At 45.0% G+C, this 25,743-nt stretch overlaps 1 long non-coding RNA gene across 1 annotated transcript; it reads right to left on the reverse strand.

The window, feature by feature from the left end:
* Nucleotides 1–634: 634 nt before the first annotated feature.
* Nucleotides 635–20,676, reverse strand: LOC127192324 (uncharacterized). Its single transcript, XR_007830942.1, has 3 exons — nt 20,536–20,676; nt 19,681–19,815; nt 635–1,037 (listed from the first exon to the last, which is right to left on the reverse strand). It is a non-coding gene; the product is annotated as an uncharacterized LOC127192324 (long non-coding RNA).
* Between the last annotated feature and the right edge of the window lie 5,067 nt (nt 20,677–25,743).

Consider the following 25,743-nt stretch of genomic DNA (forward strand, 5'->3'; position numbering starts at 1 on the left):
GGAAGGAGGGAGGGGGGAGGGCGGGGTTAATCAGGAATGAGAGTGGGGGAGGGAGACTCAAGAGTTGGAGAAAATTAGGGTAGGGGACTAGGTGAGACGATGGGAGCAAAGCCTCAACACTGAGGGACCCTGGAGGCCACTGTGTGCTCTGGCACTGCTTCTCAAGCTGCCTTATGTTGCCACCCTTTAGTACCATAAAATTATTTCATGGCTACTTCATAACTGCAATTTTGCTACTGTTATGAATTGTAATGTAAACATCTGATATGCCCAACGGGGTCTTAACCTGCAGGTTGAGGACCACTATGCTATGGCGTGCTAATAGATGTCACAATTAGCTATTTGTCCCAGGTTTCTTTTGGACTGAACCATGGGGGGCGGGGCACTGGGGGGGTGTTTCAGATTCAAACCATAAGATCAGCCCTCAGCTCTAGAAGCTTCCCATGAGCTTCTGGCAGTTTAAGAATCTCTGTGCTCAGCCGGGCCATGGTGGCGTATGCCTTTAATCCTAGCACTCAGGAGGCAGAGGCAAGCGGATTGCTGTGAGTTCGAGGCCAGCCTGGTCTACAAAGTGAGTCCAGGACAGCCAGGGCTACACAGAGAAACGCTGTGATGCCTCAGGCCCTTGAGCCAGCAGTTCCACAAAACTATTTGTTTGTATTTTTAACATTCCAATGACAGCTCCTAACCACAGGCCACCTGGGCTACTGGTCTCAAGAGGTATGAATCCTTAATCTCTCATATTTATATTTCTATATGCATTCCGTGCTAAGGATGAAACACAGGGCCTTGCAGGTACTAAGGTACATCCCCAGCCCAGAACTGCCATTTTATTAGCACACTGGTCACAGGGCAAAGACCTTGACTGGCTAGTCCCGGCTATGCTCCGTCCATCAGCTCTGATGTTGGAGTGTGTGATTTTGCAGAACTGAGAATATCTCACGGTGGAAACTCCTAGCTTACAGGGGGGAACTGGACTTTTAGAGTGCCAAGGTTTCCCTTCGTACTTCATGGTGCCGTCAAGCTGCTATCAGGACCTTGAGGAGGTGATGGGAAAGAACGAAAGCATCAACTGTGTGTCTGCTAAGTGTACAGAGGTGGATATAAACATATGTGGGTGTGTGTACATATCCTGTACACACATGTGGGGGGGCATGTGGGGGGGCGGGTTGCATGAACATATCTCAGCACTTAGGAGACGTAAGAGGGCCAGCCTTCAAAGCTGCCGGAGCTGCATAGGAAGACCCTTTCTTAAACAGACAGCCAAACAAACAAAAGGGCTAGAGAGACAGCTCAGAGGTTAAGAATAGTTACTGATCACACAGAGGACTTGAGTTCAGTTCCCACTACCCAAGTCAAACCACCTGTAACTCTTAACTCCAGGGGATCGGACACCTTCTGGTCTCCATGGGCACCTGTGCTCACAAGCACACACTCCCTACACACACACACACACACACACACACACACACACACTAACATTACATATAGCTAAAAATATATAAAATCTTTTTTTTAAGGAAACAAAAAGAAAGTACAACATACTCACAACTGTTGGCTCCGATTCCTTGACAGTTCTACTTTATTAGGGATTTATTAAAGGCATGTACCTTCCTTACAGCCTGACTACCCTAAATAGGAGGGAAAGGAGATTAAGGAGAACAAGAATGAAGTCTTCTGGATATCAGTTCCATGGAGGCAATTTCCCTGACGTAATTCTCAGGGGAGAATTCTTGGACAGAAGAAGCCGCACTGTCCGTGACTGAACTTGGAGGTATCCACAGAGACCACAGCCGCCGCCAAACCTGAAACTCCTAGCGCCGCCGTGGGCAGGAACCTCGATCTCCTCTCCGGTTCCCTAATCTTTGTTTTTGTTTGTTTGTTTTGTTTTGTTTGTTTTTCGAGACAGAGTTTCTCTGTGTAGCCTTGGCTGTCCTCGTCACAGACCTGGCTGGCCTCGAACTCACAGCGATTGACCTGCCTCTGCCTCCCGAGTGCTGGGATTGAAGTCGAGTGCTGGGATTGAAGTCGTGCGCCACCATGCCCAGCCGGTTCCCTGATCTTTGTGTCCGCGTTTCCCTGCCCCCACCCCCACTTCCGGCAGGAATCACTGGCCCCTGTCTTTTGTCTTGGGCCGATCCTTCCTCCCTCAGTCCATACTAAGATGTTTATCAGTTTGCAGAGGCAAAGTCTCAGTGGGGTCAAGCATCGCCAGGCTGTTTTCACCTTGGGCGCAGACTAAGGCAAGGTCACATTCTCTACACAGAACTCTAAAGGAAGCTGTCCTAGCTAGTGTTCTGTCTCTTTAACATAGATCAGGGTCATCTTGGAAGAGAGACTCTCAACTGAGGAACTGTCTCTACTTGAGGACCGGTAGGCAAGCCTGTGGGCATTTTCTTGACAATTGATGCTGACGGGTTCAGTTCATGGTGCTCCATCCCACCCCCTCCTGAGTTGTATAATAAAGCAGGATAGGCAAGCCATGGAAAGACAAGGCAGTAGCATTCCTCCATGGTCTCTGGTTGAATTCCCGCCCTAGCTTCCCTCCACTGTTAACCTATAAACCAAATAAACCCTTTCCTCTCAAAGTTGTGTTTGGTCACGGCGTTTTACCACAGCAATAGGAAGCTAAGGAGAACAGAAGCCGAGAATTATATTGCACACCTGCTATGTAACAGATGGCAAAGATAAAGATTGTTACAAAACAGAAGAGAGTCTGGGCTGCAGAGACAGACTACTTACTTACGTGAGGCCCTGCGCTTTCTCCTTACATCAAAAAGAAAGGGGAGGGGGTGTTGTAAGGTGTACATAAGGCAGTTGTAACATAAGAGCTACATTTTCCTCTTTGCAGCAAGACTCACTGACTACACACTGAATGAAAAAAAGAAAGAAAGAAAGGAAAGGAAGAAAAAGGGGACATAACTATGTCTAAGTATGGTGGAAGAGAAGGTTTAGTGTAGATAGGAGGGAGAGCATAGCCAGAGGCAGAGACATCTGGGAGAGTCCGGAGTGAACATGACCCTCAGCCGGACCATGTGAAGAGATGAGGGAGGGAGAGAGGGAAGGCCACCAGACCAAGAGAGCAAAGGGTAGAGGGCTAGAAGGGCCAGGTAAGCAAAATGGCTGGACTGTATAGGGAAGGGCAGCTGGGGAAAAAACAGCCCAGCCCCTGGGCTGAAAAAGTTTAGAGTAGGGAGCAGGGTATGTCAGCCATACCCTGTAATAGGCAAAGACTAAGGGATGCTGGGAGAACCTGGTAGCCAGGTCAGCTTTGATATGTTAAATAGGTACATTAGTTAGCCATTGGCCCCAGGTTTGAGACCTAACACAGCTGGTGTTTCCTGGTACTCTGGGTATAGAACAGGGGTTCTTTTTCTGAAAAGTCCAATGTGATTGTTAGTTTTAAGTGTCAATTTGACACCAACCAGAATCACCTGGGGAGTATTTTTTTTTTAATTCTTTTTTTTTTTAATTTTTTTAAATTAATTTATTCATATTACATCTAGATTGTTAGCCCTTCCCCTGTTTCCTCCCATTCTTCCCTCCCTCCCATTTCTCCCCTTCTCCCCTCCCCTATGTCTGTGACTGAGGGAGACCTCCTCCCCTTATATATGCTCTTAAAATATCGAGTCTCTTCTTGGTAACTAGCTATCCTTCCTCTGAGTGCCACCAGGTCTCCCCATCCGGGGGACATGGTCAGAAAAGGGGCACCAGAGTTCGTGTGAGAGTCAGATCTCACTCTCCACTCAACGCTGGAGAATATCATGTTCGTCGGTTAGGTCTTGGTAGGGATTCGAAGCTTACTGCCTATATTCTCCTTGGCTGGTGCCTTAGTTTGAGGAGGACCCCAGGATCCAGATCTGCCTGTCATAAAGTTCTTCTTGTAGGTTTCCAGGACCCTGTGGGTCCTACTATTTCCTCTTTCTTCCATGCTACTCTTGCCTAAAGTCTCAATCGGATATCCTCTCCTCTGACCCACTTTCTTGGTTAGTAAAGATTTTCATGATATGTATCCCTTGGACTAGTGTTTTGATATAAGTGAGTATATACCGTTTGTCTCTTTTTGCTTCTGGGTGAACTCACTCATTATGATAATTTCTAGATCGATCCATTTGTCCACAAATTTTGGGAATTCCTCGTTTTTAATAGCTGAGTAGTATTCCATAGTGTAAATGTACCACAGTTTCTTAGTCCATTCTTCTACTGAGGGACACTTAGGCTGTTTCCATGTTCTGGCTATTATGTATAAAGCAGCTATGAACGTGGTTGAGCATATGTCCCTGTTGTGTGGTAGGGCATTATCTGGGTATATTCCAAGGAGTGGGATAGCTGGGTCTTGAGGAAGCTCTATTCCCATTTTTCTGAGAAAGCGCCAGATGGCTTTCCAAAGTGGTTGTACTAGTTTGCATTCCCATCAGCAATGAAGGAGTGTTCCTCTCACTCCACATCCTCGCCAACATGTGGTGTCATTTGAGTTTTTGATCTTAGCCATTCTGATGGGTGTAAGATGGAATCTCAGTGTTGTTTTGATTTGCATTTCTCTGATGACTAACGAGGGCGAGCATTTCTTTAAGTGTTTCTCGGCCATTTGATATTCCTCTGTTGAGAATTCTCTGTTAAGTTCCAAGCCCCATTTTGCAATTGGGTTGTTTGGTTTTGTGGTGTTTAATTTCTTGAGTTCTTTATATATTTTGGATATTAAACCTTTGTCAGATGAATCACCTGGGGAGTATTATTGAGCGAGATTGCCTACACTAAATTGACTTAAGGGAATTTTTTTTTTTTAAAGATTTACTTCTGGCCAGATGGTGGTGGCACACACTTTTAATCCCAGCACTTGGGAGGCAGAGGCAGATGGATTGCTGTGAGTTCGAGGCCAGCCTGGTCTACAAAGTGAGTCCAGGACAGCCAAGGCTACACAGATAAATTGTCTTGAAAAACCAAAAAATAAAAGTAAATAAATAAATAAATAAAAAAGTGGGCTGAAGTGATGGCTCAGTGGTTGAGAGCCTCTTCCAATTACCAGCAACCATGGTGGTTCACAACTATCTATAGTGGTGGTTGAAGCCCTTTCCTGGCCTGCAGGTGTACACACAAATAGAGTGCTTCTATACATAAAATACATAAATAAATTAATTTAAAAAGAGATTTGTTAGCCAAGAGATGGTGGCATATACCTTTAGTCCCAGTGCTCAGGAGGCAGAGGAAGGCAGATCTCTTAAGTTTGAGACCAGCCTTTGGAGACCAGGCTGGCCTACAGAGAAAGTTCTAGAAACAGAGAAACCTTGTTTCAAAAACAAAACAAAACAAAGCAAAATCATAGACGTTTCCTAACCTAAGGAAGAAAATGTCTACCAAGATTCAAGAAGCAAAAACAATACCAAATAGGCTGGACCAGAAAATACATATTACCCATAACAAATAATAATGACAACACTAAACACACAGAACAAAGAAAGGATATTAAAAGCTACAAGGGAAAAGACCAAGTAACACATAAAGGCAGACCTATTAGAATAATAGCTGGTTTCTCAATAAAGAATCTGAAAGATTCTGAAAGCCAGAAAGGCCTAGATGGATGTTCTATAAATTTTAAGAGACCACAGATGTCAGCCCAGACGACTACACCCAGCAAAACATTCAATCACAATAAATGGAGAAAGAAATACATCTTAAAAATAAAATAAAATAAAATAAAATAAAATAAAAAAGAAATACATCTTATGATAAAAAGCAAATTTAAGCAATATTTGTCTACAAATCCAGTTCTACAGAAGGGACTAGAAAGAAAACTTCAACCTGAAGAGGCTGACCACATCAAAGAAAACACAGGGCCAGGTATGGCGGCCAACACCTGTAATCCCAGCCCTTTGTGAGGCAGAGGCAGGTGGATCTCTGTTAGTTCGTTCGAGGCCTGCCTAGTTTACAAAGGGAGACCAGGACAGCCAAGAGAAACTGGTCTTAGAAAACAAAACAATGTTTAAAAAAAGAAAAGAAATTTAGATCTGCAAATCAAAAGAGAGGCAAAAACCAAAACCAAAACAAAACATCAACCCCTCCCAAAAAAACCAAAAACAAAAACAAAAACAACCCACACCACCACAGCAAAATAACAACATTCAACAACAAACATTGCTTGTTGATAATTTTCAATGTCAATAGTATCAGTGCTTCAATAAATGACACAAACTAACAGATTGGATTTGAAAATAGATCCATCCTTCAGCTGCATCCATGAAACACAATAGGACATCAAGGATACACATCACCTTAAGGTACAAGAATGGGAAAAGATACCCCAAGCAAACGAACACAAGAAGCCAGCGTTGGGGCTGAAGAGATGACTCAGCCGTTAAGATCACTGAGGAGACCCTGGTTGGGTTCAATTCCCAGTACCCACATGGCATCTCATAAGTGCCTGTACTTCCTGTTCTAGGGGATCCAACACCCTTAAATATGCAGGCAAAACACTAATGTACATAAATTATATATATTTATTTTTAAAAATAAGCAAGGCTGGGCATGGTGGTGCACGCCTTTAATCCTAGCACTTGGGAGATAGAGGCAGGTAGAGCTCTGTGAGTTCGAGACCAGCTTGGTCTACAAAGTGAGTCCAGGACAGCCAAGACAACACAGAGAAACCCTGTCTCCAAAAACAAAACAAACAAACAAACAAAAGAAGCAAGCCAATATAGTAATTTTAATATCTGACAAAGCAGACTTAATATCCTACTCTCACCAATAGACAGGTCATTCAAACAAAAACTAAACAGAATTCTGGAGCTAATGACATCATAAACAAAATAGACCTAACAGATACTTACAGAACATTTCACCCAAAGACAAAAGAATATACCTTTTTCTCAGCACCTCATGGAACTTTCTCCAAAACTGACCTCATACTCAGAAATAAAAGCAAGTCTCAATAGACACAAGAAAATTGAAATAGGGCCGGAGAGATGGCTTTGCAGTTAGGAGCACTGGCTGCTCTTCCAGAGATTCTGAGTCCAATTCCCAACAACTGTATGGTGGCTCAGATCATTTGTGATGGAATCTGATTCCCTCTTCTGGTGTGCATGAAAACAAAGCATTCATGTACATAAAATAAATTTTTAAAAAAGAAAAAAGTGAAATAACACCCTGCATCCTATCTGACCACCATAGATTAAAGCTGGAAATCAGCTACAACAGGAAGCCTACAAACTCCTAGAAATTCAACAACTCACTGCTGAAGAAAAAAAAAAAAAAGAGTCAAAAATTCCGGCACAGTGGTACACACCTGTAATTTCAGCACTTGGGAGGCAGAGGCAGGTGATCTCTGTGAGCTTGAGGCTAGCCTGGTCTACAAATCGAGTCCAGGACAGCCAAGACCACACAGAGGAACCTTGTCTCAAAAACCCTCCCCAAAAATGTATGTGTATATATATTGGGGACAATAGGCCATATGGCCAATGTTCAGCTATCTTGTCAGAGCCTGCACCTTTAAGTCTCTGTTTTTCCCAGAGCTTGCCTTTCACCAGAAACTAGCTGACCCTGTTGTGAGTCAGCAGTTAGACTAGACAAAGATGGAGAAGATACCCTGTGTGGCAGGACATTATGACCCTGCCTGGAATTCCCTGTGTTTTGAGAAAAGCCTGCAGCTGGGTTGCTATAGCAATATGCTCCCCTACCTTCTGACTTATAAAAGCTGCTGCCTGACTAATAAAGTTTGAGAATTTGATCAATCAGACTTGTTCTCCTTCTTTGTGTCTTGCATTTTCAACAGGTGACCTTCCTCCCGAGTTTTAGTTGAACCCCGCATGCCGGGTCATGTATGTGTATGTATATATATATATGTATGTGTATATATAATCAAAAATTATATATATAATTAAAAAAAGAAAGACAGAAAGAAAGGAAAATGGCTTGACAGAAATTAAGAAAGAAATTAAAAACTTTAGAATTAAATGAAAACACACTAGGCAGTGGTGGCTCACCCCTGTAATCCCAGTACTCAGAAGGCATAGACAGGTGCATCTCTTCAGTTCAAGGCCAGCTTTGTGTACAGAGGGAGTTCTAAGACAGGGAAGATTAGACAGAAAAACTCTGTCTCAAAAACAAAACAAAGAAACAAAAGCAAAGAGAGGCAGAAAGAAGGAAAAGAGAGAAGAAAGAAAAACAAAATGAAAACATAGCGTACCCAAACTTATAAGACACAATGAAGGCAGTGCTAAGAGGCAAGTTCATAGCACTGAGTGCCTACATTATAAATTTAGAGAGATTGAATATTAGTAACTTAATAGCACTCCTGAAAGCTCTAGAACAAAAAGAAGAGCTCACACCCCAAAAGGAGTAGACAGCAAGAAATAATCAAACTCAGGGCTGAAGTCAATAAAATAGAAACAAACAAAAAACAATACAAAGAATCAACAAAACAGGGAGGGGGAGGAATGGGAGGATACAAGGGATGGGATAAACATTGAGATGTAACAAGAATAAATTAATAAAAAAAAAAAAAGAATCAACAAAACATTGGTTCTTTGAGAAAAATAAAAAATACTGACAAACTTCTATCCAAATTAACTAAAAGATGGAGAGAGAGAGAGAGAGGGAGAGAGAGAGAGAGAGAGAGAGAGAGAGAGAGAGAGAGAGAGAGAGAGAGAGAAGACTCAAAGTCACAAAGTCAGAGCATAAAAGTGGGGCACAACAACAGACACTGAGGAAATCCAGAGACTCGTAAGGACATACTTTAAAAACCTCTACTCTACCAAATTGGAAAATCTAAAAAAAAGGGAACAATTTTTTTCATGAGTTCTATAAGAAAGCAGACTGACGGAGCCATAGGGAGCAAGCCGGTAAGCAACACCCTCCATGGCCTCTGCATCAGCGCCTGCCTCTACCATGGCCTCTGCATCAGCGCCTGCCTCCAGGTTTTTTGCTCTGTTTGCGTGCCAGTCCTGACTTCCTTCTATGATGAACAGTGATGTGGAAGTGTAAGCCAGATAAACTGTCTCTCCCGTAACTTGCATTTGGTCCTGTTATTTCATCATAGCAATAGAAACTCGAAGTAAGGCAACTCCTAATCTTAAATTGTATTACAGAGATATAGTAATTAAAAACAGCACGGTACTAGCACAAAACAAGCAAAAACCAGACATGTTGATCAATGAAATAGAACCGAAGACCCAGACATAAATTCATATCGACACCTGATTTTTGATAAATCAGAAATGCACACTGGAAAAAAAAAACAGCATCCTCAACAAATGATGCCAGCCAAGTTGGATGGCTGCATGCAGAAGAACGCAAATAGATCCATACTTACCACACTGCAGAAAACTCAACTCCCAGTGGATCAAAGACCTCAACATAAGGCCAGTTACCCTGACTCTGATAGAAGGGAAAGTGAGAAACAGTCTTGAACTCATCGGCACTGGAAAAGCCTTTCTGAACAGAACACCAATTGCATAGGTCCTAAGATCAATAATTAATAGATAGGACCCTAGCAACAGAGCATGGTGGTGCATGCCTGTAATTCCAGGAGGCGGAGGCAAGTGGCTGGCTGAGTTTGGGGCGAGCCTAGTTTACAGAGGTCCAGGACACATCTAGGATTACACAGAGAAACCCTGTCTCCAAAAACAAAAACAAAAAACGTGGGGCAAGGGGGCAGATTCCCCTGAAAATGAAAAGCTTCTGTACAGCAAAGGTGACTGTCATGGGGACAGAGCAGCAGCCTATAGAATGAGACTTTTTAAAAATTTTTTATTATTTTTTTTTAACCAATTACACATACAACAGAAGGCTAAAGTCTAAACTGTAGAAAGAACTAAGAATAAAAACAAAAACAAAACAAAGCCCCACAAAAAAGAAAGAAAGAAAAACACACAAGACATCTAGAAAATTAATAACCCAATTAAAATGGGGTCCAGAACTGTCTTAGTTACCACATTCCACTCCCCAGCTCCCACAGGCTTGTAACTACATCATAATACAAAATGCATTTGGTCCAATTTTTAAAAGTCCCCATAGTCTATAAAAGTCCCAGCTTGTTTAAAAGGCCAAAGTTCAAAGTCTCTTCAGAGACTCCTGCAATCTCTTAACTGTAATCCCCTATAAAATCAGAATAAAAAAGCAGACCATACAATTCTAACATGTAATGGCACAGGATATATGTTACTGTTCCAAACGGGAGGAGAAGGAGCACAGTGAGGGAATACTGGACCAAAGTGAGACCAAAATCCAGGTGGGCAAACTCCAGACTCTGTATCTCAATGTCTGACATCAAAACGCTCTTCAGATCTCCAACTCCTTTCAGCTTTCTTGACCGTAGCACACTTCTTTCCCTTGGGCTGGCTCCACTCCCTGTCCTTGTCCGGTATCCCAGCTCTGGCATGTCCGACATCTTGGTGTCACCTTCACAGCTTCACATACTGGCCTCTCTGGGCCTCCATGCAGGGACATCCTTGCCACAGTGGCTTTCCTTGGTCTTGGAGAGAGAGTCCATAACCATTTTCATACAATGGTCTCTCTAGGCCTCCATGCAAGGACACCTCTACCACAGGCCTGGCCTCAACAGCTTTCCTCACGTTAGGGTTCAGAAATAGCTGCATACTGACCACTCAGACACCAGACTCAGATTGACAGACGTTTTCCTGAATGCAGAACAAGAACTGACCAGTCAGGGCCATGGTCTGTTTCTAAGGCTTTTAATAAGAAAAACTGTAACCAGGTAACCAGGTGGGAAGCAACGGGGAGGGCAGCATAACATCATTTTGACCAGTTCTGAGCACACTGTTACCAGGTGCCTAGACAAAGCATTTTAAGCTGATTGTCTGGGATTTACGGTAGGAGAGCTCTTGGGCGCGTTCCGGCTCTCTGGGAGTAAGGAACACAGCAAGATGTTGCAGCCTTAACTTTAGTAGAACATCATTTATCTTTAGCCCAATTAGAATATTTACCATCTGTTGCTTCGTTCTAAGCAGCAAGCATTGAACCTTCCTGGTTTCAGGCATGCGGGGCCTGAGGACTTGAACTTAATTTCGCCTTATTATCAAAATGGAGACTTGGAGTCAAAATGGTTTCAGATGTGCTAAGAGCTGGTGTTGACAGAGGAGCTACAGTCATGCTGGGAGCTAAAGTAGGTCTCAGCGGAAGGGCTGTAGAGTCTCAGAGGGTGAATCCATAATCTCTTTTCTTCTGTCTTTGACTCTAAAGCCAGAACCACAGGGCTGAAGCTGCCAAGTTCTGCTGCTTGCTGGGATGGGAACATGGCCTCCTTCAAGTACACAGCGATCTGCCTGCCTCTGCCTGCCTGAGTGCTGGTCCCTTTTCTTTTCAATCTGTACATTTTTTATTTTTCCTTACTCAGCTTGCTCCTTTTCATCAAAACACTCTTCAGAAGAGTGAACAGTAGGGGCTGGAAAGATGGCACAGCCGTTAAGAACATTGGCTGTTCTTCCAGAGGACCTGGGTTCAACTCCCAGCACCCACGTGGCTGCTCAAAGCTGTCTGTAACTCCAGTTTCAGAGGATTGGACACCCTCACACTGTCATACTTGCAGGCAAAACACCAATGCACACGAAATAAAAATAGATAAAATGTTTTTAAAAATAGAGAACAATAGTAACCACACAGCAGAGTCTATACTAGGTTCCTTTGAGACTTCCTTTGCTAACACAATTCATCCAAATCTATTCAGTTTAGCCTCAGGCAAGACTCTTTGGACAAGGGCAAAAAGCAGCCACATTCTTCCACACACACCCCTCCCTGAGCCAGAGTTTCTCTGTGTGGCCTTGGCTGTCCTTGACTTACCGGGCTGGCCTGGAACTCTGAGATCCGCCTGCCTCTGTCCCCGGAGTGTCTGCACCACCACACTGGGCAACAGCCACATTCTTCACCGAAATACCTCAAGAATGGTCTCTAGACAACATATCAAAATTCCTCTCTGAAACCTCCTGAGCCAGGCCCCCACAGTTCACGTCACCCTGTGCGTGCTGCGGCCCCGGGGTGGGGCCCAGTGGGCGGTAAGGAAGGCTTTCTTACCACTGGAACAGTAGGAGTGCTCATATTCACTGGCATACCCTGTGACACAAGATAGAGGATCCTAGCCAACTAATAGAACCTCAGAATGGGCTCAGTACAGGTTGGGGGCTACTTTCCCTGTCTGCATGGAGATTCCCTCAGGTGATGGCAGGCCAGTGGGATGGTTGGCTCTCCCAGAGCTCATGTTGACTCCCCATTGGTCCAAAGACTGTATAAAAATGCTTGCTGCTGCGCAATACATACATACATACATATCTGCATTCATATATCTGCATTCAGTGCTGGGCTCCAGAGTGTTTCCTCGGTTGGTGACTCTGTCTCCCTCACGCCCTCCGGTTCCCACATCACCCTAAGCTCCACTGCCCACGTTCCTACTAGTATGGTCCGTTAAGCAGTCCACTGCTTTCCTGACCCAAAGTTCTAACATCCATATTCCTCCGAGCACAGTCAGACCAATCACAGCTATACCCCAGTCCCTGGCACCAACCTCTGTCTTAGTTAGGGTTTTATTGCTGTGAAGAGACACCATGGCCATGGCAACTCTTATAAAGGAAAACATTTAATTGGGGCTGGCTTACAGTGCAGAGGGTTAGTCCACTATTATCATGGTAGGGAGCATGGTGGCGTGCAGGCAGACACGGTGCTGGAGAAGGAGCTGAGAGTTCTACGTCTTGACCCACAGGCAGCAGAAGGAGACTGAGCCACTGAGAGTGGCGGGAGTATATATGAGACCTCAAAGCCCACCCCCACCGTGACACCTCCCTCTAACAAGGCCACAATTCTAATGGCACCTCTCCCTATGGGCCTATGGAGGTCAATTACATTCAAACTACCACAAGAGCTAAGTAAAGAGTTCTCAAAAGAGAAACACTTGAAGTGTTCAACATCCTTAGTCATCAGGGAAATACAAATCAAAACTACTTTGAAGCTGGGCACAGTGGCACAGACCTGCACTCACGGAGGCAGAGGCAGGCAGAGCTCTCTGAGTTTGAGGCCAGCCTGGTCTACAAATCGAGTCCAGCACAGGCAAGGCTATACAGGAAACTATGTTGGAAGTTGGTCCGATGTATTTTGATGCTAGTTACAGGCTCCTAAGGTCTGCTTGCTACCTTGACAAGAACATTCTCACTTACCTCGAAATGATGTTTGTAGCCTTGCCTAAAATAGTATTCCTGTTTGACCAACAAAAAGCTGATACTGAGCTCCACAAACCCCAGATTAGGAATGCTCCCATTTCCTGGCCCATAGGTAATAAAACCCTTGGAATTTCCTTGGAGGTGGGCTGAGAGGAATACTTTTGTTATTCATGGGCCTCCCCTTCCCCCCCTTTTTTTTAAAAGTATGTGTGCTACTTTTTAATTAATGGGTGACACAGGGACCAACAAAAGCCAGGGCCCATGGGCCCCCTTTTAAGTGTGCCCCAGTTTATGCTAACAGATGCCTCTTGGTGGGCCCCTAGATAGCTTCAGAATGGGGCCTGGGAAGTAACCATGTGATGAAAATTGGAACTTTAAGCCCCACCCCTCAAGCCCCAATGACAAGAGAAAGGCTGGAGACAGAATTCGGTTGCCAGTTGCTGGTGGTTTTCCCAAACGGTTAGGAGACCATTGCCTGAGTCCAGCCGTTTCTAGAACAACCTCTATCTTACTGACAGGGACAAAACTGAACTCATGCTCCCAGACTCCTAACCTGTTTCCTCAGAGAAACCCTGCCTTGAAAACCAAAAAAAAAAAAAGAAAGAAAGAAAGAAAAAGGAAGAGAGAGAAGGGAAAGAGGGGGAAGGGAAGGGAGGGAGGGAGAAGGGGGGAAGAGAGAGAGAGAGAGCAGAAAAATCAGCCACAATTTATTTTTCCCCACTAACACTACTGAACACCTTATTTTTCCATGCAGTACTTGGGTCATCTTCTACCCCTGATCAAAGCTGTCATGGCAGAGAAAATCTACTTGCCATTTCCTACAAGCAGAGCAGTAGGGCTGAAGAATGGCTCAGTGGTTAAGAGTACAACTACCTAGGACCCGAGTTTACACCCCAGCACCCATGTAACAAACCAGGAGTGGTCTTGTAACCTGCAATCCCACTGTTTGGGGAGCGGAGACAGGAAGATCGCTGGGGCTTCCTGGCTGCCATACTACTTGAAAATTGCAAGGTCCAGGCTCAAGGAGCACCTGTGAGTCAGAGGAATAAGGGAAGAGTGATGGAGGACCCCTCAGTCCTCCTTTGGCATCTACATGCATGTATGTACTGCACTCACGGACAACACACATATGTGTGCATATATTACACTCATAGATAACACATGCACGCATATACTGTATTCATAGACAATAACACATGCATGCAACACCACACTCAGACAACTAGCATGTGTGCATATGCTATACTTATAGACAATACATATATACATTTTCTCAGGCAACACACATATGCATACATATTACACTCATCGATAACATATGCATGCCTGTGCTACACTAATAGACAACACATACATGATGCATGCACATACTACACTCAAGATAACACACAGGTGTACACACAGGTGCACACACAGGTGTACTTGTACTAACCCTGACCCTCAGATAACATGCATGTGTGCATGTACTACACTCACAGAGAAGACACACTACACTCACAGATCCCTCTCTCCCCCCCCCCCTCTCTCACCTCAAAATAAAACAAATAAAAACAAAAAATAATAAAAACACCCACAGAATAAGATAAAACTCAGTAGCCAAGCTGCACAAGTTGACATTTTTCTTTTTGTACATACCAGTCGTAATGATGATGAATGGGTCTTTTGTGAATAGAGTGTCAAATGTTTTGTTGCCCAAGGTCATTCCTGCGCTTCTTAGAAAGCCAGGGATACTGGAAATTGTGCTATCTCTTTTGAGTTTCTTTTGCTTAGCAGATTTCATAATTTTTCTCCTAAGCATGTAGAGAGCAAAAGGTGATGTCATCACATGCTCCGGCATGCTTCCCAAAGTGAGATCAAAGGAACACCTGCTCTGTGAGGTGTTGAATACCCAGTGAAAAACAGCGCTCCTGTCAAGTAAGTAAAAAGCACAGGGTTGGTAGAAACGCAATTGCTTCCCTGTTGTTCTCCACGAGGGGCTCATTGTAAGCCGTTTCCTGGAGTCTATTTCTGCTCATCCCAGCAGAAAATGGTGACAGAAGATAGTCTACCCGAGTCAGCTTGCAAGTCGATGGATTTATTGGGGTTCTATACAGGAGCATAAAGGAGCACAGACAGTTGTGCATGACAGCAGCTGTGTTACCAGAAAGATCACCCCAGCGATGATGCAGGCAAAGCACCAAAGCCACAGCGCTGGGGCCTCCTGTACGACCTGCAGGCATCTCTTCCAAAGGGCTTCCTCCCTGGGATTGTCTGTCACCCACAGAACTTCAAGGAGTCTTGTAATTTTTGTAAACTTTCAGCAAGTGCTTTTCTTTTTTCTTTTTAGTTTCCTGAAGTTCTTGAGATACCTGCTCCTACCAGCAGGGAATGTTTCCATACAGAGGAAACACACACACACACACACACACACACACACACACACACACATACACACACACATACACGGACCTAACGGGCTCCTATTCTCATATCTTATGGGACCACATTTGAGGGATGGAATTTGGACAGTACTGTTACAGAGATGAAGCTGATGTTTTGAATAGAAAAGGGGAAATGCTTGTGCTAAAAAACAGGCAGTCTTGCCTTTCTCTTCTGGTTTATTCTTCAAACCCTGGCACCTGTTATCCGATGGGCATGAGTGATGATGGACCATCAAGTCCTCTATTTGGAGCTGGAGTGTTGGTAACCTATAGCAAGACTGAGCCTCTTGAGCTTCCTGATGAGAAATAAAGTGCCCTACGCAAGGCCTCTGAGCGCAGCAGAGTGTGGAATTGCCTTCTCAATGGAGAGTCCTTTGAAGAGTTTAACAACTTGGCTGATCTCCACATTGGACTTAATGGCACACTAATAAAAACCAAAGAGGCGCAGTCGGGAGGCAGAGGCAGGAGGATCTCTGTGAGTTCGAAGCCAGCCTTGTCTACAGAGAGAGTTCTAGGACAGCTAGAGCTATTACACAGAGAAACCCTGTCTTGAAAAACCAAACCAAACCAAACCAAACAAACAAAAAACCAAAGAGGCCATAAAACATATAGTCCCCTATGCTCCATAGCTCCATCTCTGTAGTGCTACAAAACAAGTTCAAGGCCACCCTGTGATACAATCTTTAAGAAAAAAGAAAAAAACTTATATTTTAAAAAATTTAAAGTATTAGCTGGGTGTGGTGGCACACACCTTTAATACTAGCACTCAGGGAGGCAGAGGCAGGTGGATCGCTGTGAATTCAAGGCCAGCCTGGTCTACAAAGTGAGTCCAGGACAGCCAAGGATACACAGAGAAACACTATCTGGAAAAACCAACACCGCCTCCCAAATTTTTAAGTATCAATATCTGTGTGCATATAAACCGGTTTTGGGACTGGGGATCAGAACCAGATCTCCAAGCCTGTACTTGTACCCACTGAACCACTTGCTGGCCTGGGTGTGTGTGTGGCTCTGTGGTGGAACACTTCCTTAGCATATACAAGGCCCCCTGGATGCTATCCCCAGCATCTCTAAGTGAACAAAACCACCCAAGCCGGAAGAAGTGCGTGTGTGTCAGCTACTTTCACATCATGGTGACCAAATACCTAAGAAAAAAGGGTTCAATACACCATGGCAGAACAGGTGCGGTAGAGACAGTGGCTCTAGGTCGCAGTGACGAGTTACGTCACCCACTAAAAGGCAGAGAGCTCTGGGCATAGAAGCAGACTGGGCAAGTTGGCGCATGTGCCTTTAATCCCAACACTCAGGAGGCAGAAACAGGCAGATCTCTGTGAGTTCCAGGCCAGCCTGGTCTACAAAGTGAGTTCAGGACAGCCATGGTTACACAGAGAAACCCTGTCTCAAAAAACCAACCAAACAAACAAACAAAAAAGTAGGCTCAGGCCCTCAAGGCTTGTCCTGAGTGGCTTGACTCTCCAGCTAGGCCCGTGTCTAAATGGTCCCACAACCTCTCAGAACAATACAGTATGGAATACAGGTGTGAGCTATCGACCACGCCAGCAATTTGGGAGCCGTTTATATAGGAGTGTGGCCTGAAACCATGATGCTTGAGAGTTGTTAGCCTAAGGGTGGTGTGTTTATTATCTACTGTTTACACGTGTGTGTGTGTGTGTGTGTGTGTGTGTGTGTGTGTGTGTAGCTCAACAGATTGAAAACCTCAGGATCATCCATCTTTAAAGTCCTTAAACACTTTTAGCCCTCTCTGCCTTCAAGCCTCCTTCTCAAGAGGAAAAGCCTTTTACCATCAACCGTTAGAAGAGAAAACAAGCTGCTGTTGCTTCTACCGAGCTTGCCTCCAGCAGGTGCCTCCCCCTAACTGGCAGTTATGCAATATTTAGGCCACTCTGTAGTCTGAATAGGCGTTTCCGGATCTTCCCTGGGGCGTGGGGGGTGGGGTAAGAGCCAGTGGCTGCTATCATCTTGGGAAAACCAGCTCTGAGGTCAAAGCTTTTAGACCTCAAACCAACCTGCAAACTTACACGTTAGAAATTGCCAGCAGTGCTTCTCACTCTAAGGGGTTGACAGTGTCAGAACAGAAGCAGTTTAGGCCCATAGCACCCACAGAGCCACACTAGGACCTGCACGTGCCTCCTCCTCTCGCCTGGGTTTTCTGTTGAGGTTTTCTGTTGAAAACCCAGCTCTCAGGCCGGGCGTGGTGGTGCATGCCTTTAATCCCAGCACTCGGGAGGCAGAGGCAGGCGGATTGCTGTTGAGTTTGAGGCCAACCTGGTCTACAAAGTGAGTCCAGGATAGCCAAGGGTGCACAGAGAGACCCTGTCTTGAAAAACCAAAAAAAAAAAAAAAAAAAAAAAGAAAACCCAGCTCTCAGGATGATGTGTTAGGACAGTGTTTCTTTGTTCTGGGTTCTTGCTTTTGTTTTTTCGAGACAGGGTTTCTCTGTGTAGCCTTGGTTGTCTTGGGACTCACTCTGTAGACCACGCTGGCCTCGAACTCAAGAGATCCTGCCTCTGCATGGGATTAAAGGCGTGCGCCAGGCCGCCACTGCCGCAGCCACCACCACCACCACGCCCTGTCTTAGAACGGTGGTTCTTAATTTTCCTAATGCTGCAAACTTTTAACACAATTCCTCACATGGTGAGCTCCCCCCAAAGCATAAAATTATTTTTGCTGTTACTTTATAACCATAATTTTTGTTACTGTTATGAATCATAAATATCTATGTTTTCCCATGGAAAGGGTCATTAGACTCCCAAAGGGGTCACAACCCACAGGTTGAAAACAGCTGTTTTGGGCTGGAGAGATGGCTCAGAGGTTAAGAGCACTGCCTGCTCTTCCAAAGGTCTGGAAGTCAATTCCCAGCAATCACATGGTGGCTCACAACCATCTATGAGATCTGGTGCCCTCTTTTGGCACGCAGGCAGAACACTGTATACATAATAAATAAATAAATCTTTAAAAAAAGAAAAGAAAGAAAGAAAAGGAAAAGAAAAAAGAAACAGGCTCAATTGACCATTGGTGGCAGCAAATGCCTTTAATCCCAGCACTTGGGAGGCGGAGGTAGGTGGAGCTCTGAGTTTGAGGCCAGCCTGGTCTACAGAGCAAGATTTCAGGATAGTCAGGGCTATATAGAGAAACCTTGTCTCAAAAAAAAAAACAAACAAACAAACAAACAAAAACAAAAAACCAAGAGGTGGGTGTGCAGTGGAAAAGAAGAGATACTGGCTGGACTATGACCCGTAACACTGGATTCTAGTGATCCACTTCCTGTAGGCGTGCCACACAACCTAAGGTTCTACAACTTTCCTGAACAGCGCCACCACGTGGAGACCGTGTTCAAATACTTCAGCCTGTGGGAGACACTTCCTATTTAAACCATTACACACCTTCTACTGTGGAAACATACAGTACAAAAGCTATAGAAGTAGGCCCTCCTCAGACACTGTATCTGCGGGTGTCTTGACTTTCTAGATTATAGAACTCTGAGAAATTAATTATTGTTGCTTGTAAATCGCCACTCTATCCCAGTCTATGCCGGTCTATGCCGGACTATGCCAGTCTATGCCGGTCTATGACATCAAGCATCTCCTGGCATGCATGTTTCTCTGCTCCTTTTGTTTGTTTGTTTTCTGAGTCAGGATCTGGGCTTTTTGTTTTGTTTTGTTTCTAAACAAAGTTTCACTATGTAACCTGGCTGAAACTAATTACATAGACTAGGTTAGCTTCAAATTCACAGAAATGTAACTGCCTCTGTCTTCCGAGGGCTAGGCTTACCAACTTGAACCATCACCTGGGCCTTGTTTGATCCGCAGCTCTTGACAGACAGGGAGCTCATTTGGCCAGAGGTTTGATGGGGAGGTGCCATTACCCATCACCACCTGCTCTGATAAAAGCACCCTGACCCTGAGTCATTGCCCTAATTAAACCTGTCTTTCCTCAGACTTTTCTGGAAGTCTAATTATTCAGCTAGCTGTTATTGTGGCACGTGTCTCAGATCCCTCATCTTCACTCATTTACCGATCAACTCAGAATGGATACCCAATATATATACGGACAGAATATATGTAACCGAGGCACAGCTACACCTGCACAGCCACGTGTGCATTCACAGAGGGGGAGGACTGGATCTGGAAGGAGTCCTGGGGTCTCCTTAGTGGTCGCTACAGAGCTGGCTTCAGGCGAGCTGTGGCCTCGGGAGTGTTTTTTCTGAATTCCAAGTTCTACAGAAAAAAATAGGGGCATTAGTTTCAAAAATGTATAAATTGGCAAGTGCTAAATGAAGGTTCAGAAAGAGATCTGTCTGTCTGTCTGTCTTCTATCTATCTCCCTCTGTTGGAATCTGCAGCAATGCACCCACAAGGGGAAAAGGATGAGGTGAGGGTTTCTCTTAGCCACCACAGACTCCTGGTAGACCTCTGTAAGCCTTTTGTAATTTTTGTAATCCCCAATGGTCAAACTCCTTTGTGTTATGCATTTATTCACTTATTTATTTGACGGATTTCTTGCATCCAGGGCTTGGAACTGCTCTGTAGCTGAAGACCCTGAACGTTTGACGCCCCTGTCTCTCTCTGTCTTCCGAATGCTGAGATCACAGATGTGTGCCACCTCACCCAGTTTTAGCTTTATTTTCTTATGATGCCCAGGCTGGAATCGAACTCACAATCTGCCTGCCACTGCATCCTGAGAGAGCTAGGGTTACAGGAGTGCACTGTCACACTCAGGGGTACCCCTTATTTTACATATGAGAAAACCGAGACCCAAGACAGTAAACGGACTCCCTCTGAGTGACCCAGGTGTTCTCAGCGCCAAAACGCTGAGACACTTTCCACCCCACTGGTTAGTACACAACCCCCTTGCCCCAGTGTCATGACTGCACACTAGCACACAGGCACAGAAGTCAGTGCAGCCTTAAAGACCCCACAGACACATGAGCCACTTACCACTTTCGAACTGGGCATGGTGGCACATGCCTTCAAGCGGTGGACAAAGGAAGAAGTTCAAGATCATCTTTGGCTAAAAATAAGTTTGAAGCCAGCCTGGGTGACATGTGACCATGTCTGGAAGCAAAAATAAAACACAACCCCCCCACCACCACCACGAAAGAAACCTACTACATTAAAAACAAACAAAATAACTGGCCACACCCCCCCATCACATTCAAACAAAGGGCAAAAACAACAAAGGACCACAGTAACACAAACGATTCTTGTCAGTTAAAAACTTGGAGAACAGTAAGTTTTCTGTGGTCTTCAATCACAAGTTTCATCCATTCTATTCTGGGGCTTTTTCTGAGTGTTTAAGGAAATCCTTCGTCCAGATGCAACTTTGTTCCAATTCTGAGTCAGCCTTAGTTTCACTTTCAAAACACTGCGTAGTAGTCTGCTAAAACGTTGAGTAAGAAGGGAAAACTGTAGGGTGGGGCAGGGCGGGGCGAGTGAGAAATGGCTTGTTCTGAGGGCGCCACGAGGGAGTAACAGGCAGTAATTAATAACATGGCGGCCAGAGTTACAACCCTAGTGTTAATTAAAGAGCTACCTCCTACCTAGTTTACTCTCTAGGGCCCCCTGGAGGCGCTCCCGGACTTTAATGATTCTGTCTGAGGTTCGCATCCACAGGGTGGGGATAGGAAGGCTGGGTTCTCAGAGAATCAGAAAACAGCAAGCACACAAACCCAACAATAACCACCCCTTTTGGGGCTGGACTGGCTTCAGGAAGTCATTGATCTGTACATCAGGAAGTTCCAGGCACATTTTAGACTGATTTTTTGTTTTTGTTTTTTGTTTTTTGAGACAGGGTTTCTCTGTCAGATTGAAATTTTATAACCTGGGCCAGGGCTTTTTGTCAGGAAAGTGCAGTCTGGAGACAGCAGTTTCAAGATCAGCATATGGTTGAAGCCAACAGGTGGTCTGCAAACCCTTCCCACATGGACTGCATGCAACAGACTGGCTGCACCAGAAGTCTGAGCTGCACACAGGAGAAGAGATGCATAGCTGACCTACAAAGGGTGGGGAGCCTCAGAGCTTTTTGTTTGCTTCTTTTTTCGAGACAGGGTTTTTTTCTGTGTAGTCTTGGCTGTCCTGGCTTTGTAGACCAAGCTGGCCTCAAACTCAGGAAGCTCCTCATCTCTGCTTCCTGAGGGCTGGGATTAAAGGTGTGTGCCGCGGCCGCTGGCTGCCCCAGAGCTTTTGAGTGCGTGTCTTTCCCATTCTCCAGCCATTGCCACTCTGTGGACTGCCTTCCTGCTCATTGTCTTGTGTCTTTTTTTAAGAAATAATATTTATTATGTATACAATGTTCTGCTTGCATGTACGCCTGCAGGCCAGAAGAGGGCACCAGATCTCATTATAGATGGTTGTGAGCCACCATGTGGTTGCTAGGAATTGAACTCAGGACCTTTGGATGAACAGCCAGTGCTCTTAACCTGTAAGCCATCTCTCTAGCCCTTGTCTTACATCTTTCTTTCTTTTTAAAATAATTTGTTTAATTTTATTTTATGAGCATTGGTGTGAGCATGTCAGATTCCTTGGAACTGGAGTTACAGACAGTTGTGAACTGACATGTGAGCTGACATGAATTGAACCCCGGTCTTTTGGAAAAGCAGTGCTCTTAGCCACTGAGCCATCTCTCCAGACCTTTTTCTTCTTTCCTTCCTTCCTTCGTTGGTTTGTTTTGAGGCAGGGTTTCTCGTGTAGCCTTGGCTGTCCTGGACACGCTTTGTAGACCAGGCTGGCCTTGAACTCACAGAGATCCACCTGTCTACACCTCTCAAGTGCTGGGAACATAGGTGAGTGCCACCACCCCTGGCAAGGGTCTTCATTCTCAACAGGATACAGCTGAAGCTGCCGGTCTGGGAATCCTGCAGAGTGAAGCGTATCTCCTAGAGGGGGTGACTGAGTGTCACTGCATCATCAGTGGTAACCAGCCGGAGGCCTCCATAAGATGTGCTACCTTTTTATCTACTCAGTTTGCCTTAGTTCAGGACGATGGTGCCTCTGTAGAACAGAGAGCAGTGGCCTTGCCCCAGATGATGGGAAATAGAATTCTGGGGACTCAGGAAGCTGGAGTCCTCCCACGAAGTCAGGAACATGATAGGATGCTCATTTTTTAAAAAAGGTTTATTTATTATGTATACAGTATTCTGCCTGCATGTGTGTCTGCATGCCAGAAGAGGACACCAGATCTCATTGTAGATGGTTGTGAGCTACCATGTGGTTGCTGGGAATTGAACTCAGGACCTTTGGAAGAGCAGCCAGTGCTCTTAACCTCTGAGCCATCTCTCCAACCCCAGGATGCTCATCTTTGGAGAAAGCATTATGTAAGCAAAGAGCGGAGGAGTCCAGCTGAAACCAACCCTAGGACCATGAGAGGTCCCAAGGAAGAGTTCTCTTTTGGGGACAGGAATGCTCCATGTCAGCTTGCGGAAAACTTGGAGGTCATTACTCTGGAGTCATTTCTCCAACGGTTGCAGTGTTTCTTTAGTTTTCATCTTCCTTACAGCAGTTAAGAGGAGGAGGACGAAAATGACGAAGAGAAGCGGGAAGGAAGTGGGAGGAGACGAAAGAGGAGGCAGAAGAGGAGGAGGAGACAGTAAAAATGAAAGAGGAGGAGGAGGGGGAGGAAAAAATGAAGAAGACAGACGTGGTAGTGTGTTGCTACAGCACCGTCTAGTCTGGAGGCTGAGGGAGCTAGAGAGAGCTGTTGAGCTCAGGGGCCAGCATGGCCAACAGTGTGACTCTTGTGTTAAAAGAGAGAGGAAGTGAGAGGTGGGGAGGGGGCAGGGAGAAGAAAAAGAAAGAAAGCACTATGTACATATACAGCCAAGCTTGAAGAAGGCACAGAGATGAGGCCCAGCAGCCTATGAAAACATCATTTTTATAAAATTCTATAAAAATGTATGTGCTTTTGGTTTTGGCAATAGGAAACTAAAACTGGAAGAATTAAAGAGATTAGTGCGGTCCCTGTGTAAGGATGACATGTACATTCTTTTTTTTTTTTTTTTTTTTTAAAGAAGATTTATTTATTTATTACTATGTATACAATGCTCTGCCTGCATGTACAGCTGCAGGCCAGAAGAGGGCACCAGATCTCATTATAGATGGTTGTGAGGCGCTATGTGGTTGCTGGGAATTGAACTCAGGACCTCTGGAAGAGCAGTCAGTGCTCTTAACCACTGAGCCATCTCTCCAGCCTGATTACATGTACATTCTTGAACCATTCCACATTTTAAAATCAAATCCTTGTTTGTTTGTTTTTGGTTTTTCAAGACAGGGTCTCTTTGTGTAGCCTTGGCTGTCCTGGACTCACTTTGTAGACCCGGCTGGCCTCGAACTCACAGTGATCCACCTGCCTCTGCCTCCTGAGTGCTGGGATTAAAGGCATGTGCCACCACTGCTGGGCTCAAGTGCTTGTTTAAAATATATTCATTTGAAAAAATATATATATATTCATTTGTATCTTTTTTTGAAGACATTTCCTTGGTGTGCTTTCTCTCTCTCTCTCTCTCTCTCTCTCTCTCTCTCTCTTTCTCTTTCTCTTTCTCTCTCTCTCTGACACAGGATTTTTCTTTGTAGCCCTGGCTGTCCTGGACTCTTTGTAGACCAGGCTGGCCTCGAACTCACAGCAATTCTCCGGCCTCTGCCTCTCTGAGTGCTGGGATTAAAGGCGTGCCACCATGCCATGTCTTTCAGGGACATCTTCTTGGCCATTAGCCTGATTCGGGAGACACTGCTGATCCTCAGCCCTGAAGCTGTGAGACCACACTTACCGGCTGTTAAGCATCTGCTATTCGCCAGTATCCCACAGACCTCATCTCTACTTCATGTATCGTACTAGAGAGTTCTTTGGTCACTTAGGCAAGACTGTGTAGTATCTCTTCCTAGAAAGTTTGCAAACATGTATTTTTTTTTGGTAGGGGGAGGGATGAAGATTGAAGCCTAGGGCTCTGCCATGCTGAGTATATGCTGTACCCCTGAGCTCTAACCCCCAGCTCTGGTAAACATCTTAAAGTCAAATAATCTACTTCGATAAAACATAGCTACAGAGAAAGTGACAGACATATTCAGCTGGAGTCTGAGAAGCTGGCAGGCCACTCAGCCACGGAAACTCTCTCCTTAGCTCATGCTGGCCACCGCCTCCTGCAGAGAGCTGGTTATTTAATTACAACACAGAAGTTTTGCAACTGTTTCTCCATGGCTTTTCCCCTGCCTGTTGGGATCTCAGGCCGAGCTGATGTATGGTTACTCTAAGTTTTTGCCTGCTGGTGGAGAGCTCTGAATCTTGCTTTTTCTTGTTTTGTTCTAGTCTGTCACTTGCAGGCTATAAATTGCATGGCAAATAGGACCGTGTATTAGGTAAAGCATCCTTTTTTATTCTCTCCAAAATATCATGTCAAACATTGAGCTTGAAAATGAGTATGTTTGGAGCTGGAGAGACGGCTCAGTGGATAAGAGAGAGTGCTGCACAAACACAAAGACCCAAGTTCAAATCCCAATATCCACATTTAAAAATTTTTTTTTTTAATTTTTGGTTTTTCAAGACAGGGTTTCTCTGTGTAGCCTTGGCCGTCCTGGACTCACTTTGTAGACCAGGCTGGCCTCGAACTCACAGCGATCCGCCTGCCTCTGCCTCCGGAGTGCTGGGATTAAAGGTGTGCAGCACTATGCCTGGCCCATTATCCACATTCAAAAAAGAAAGGTGATCATAGCTGTGTGTGTATGTGTGGGGGTTCTAGCCCCAGTGCTGTGTCAGTGGAGACAGGACGGTTGCTGAGTCTTGCGGGCTGCCAGCCTCAGATCAGGCTCAGTAAGAATCCCTGTCTCACAGCAATACAGTGACGAGCAGGCACCCAGTTTCTTCCTCTGACTCCACACGTGCACACCTGTTCATATATCACACACCACACACCACATGTGTAACACAGACACACACACCACACACCCCATATACACACATATAAACACACACATACACACCACATGCACACATACACCACACATACCACATATAGCACACATACTCCACACATACACACACACCACACAAACACACACATACATACCACATATAACACACATACATACTACACATAACATTACGCACACACACACACACATTACCCATATACTACACACCATATACACCACACACAT

Source organism: Acomys russatus, chromosome 7, assembly GCF_903995435.1.
Source record: "Acomys russatus chromosome 7, mAcoRus1.1, whole genome shotgun sequence".
NCBI lineage: Eukaryota > Metazoa > Chordata > Mammalia > Rodentia > Muridae > Acomys > Acomys russatus.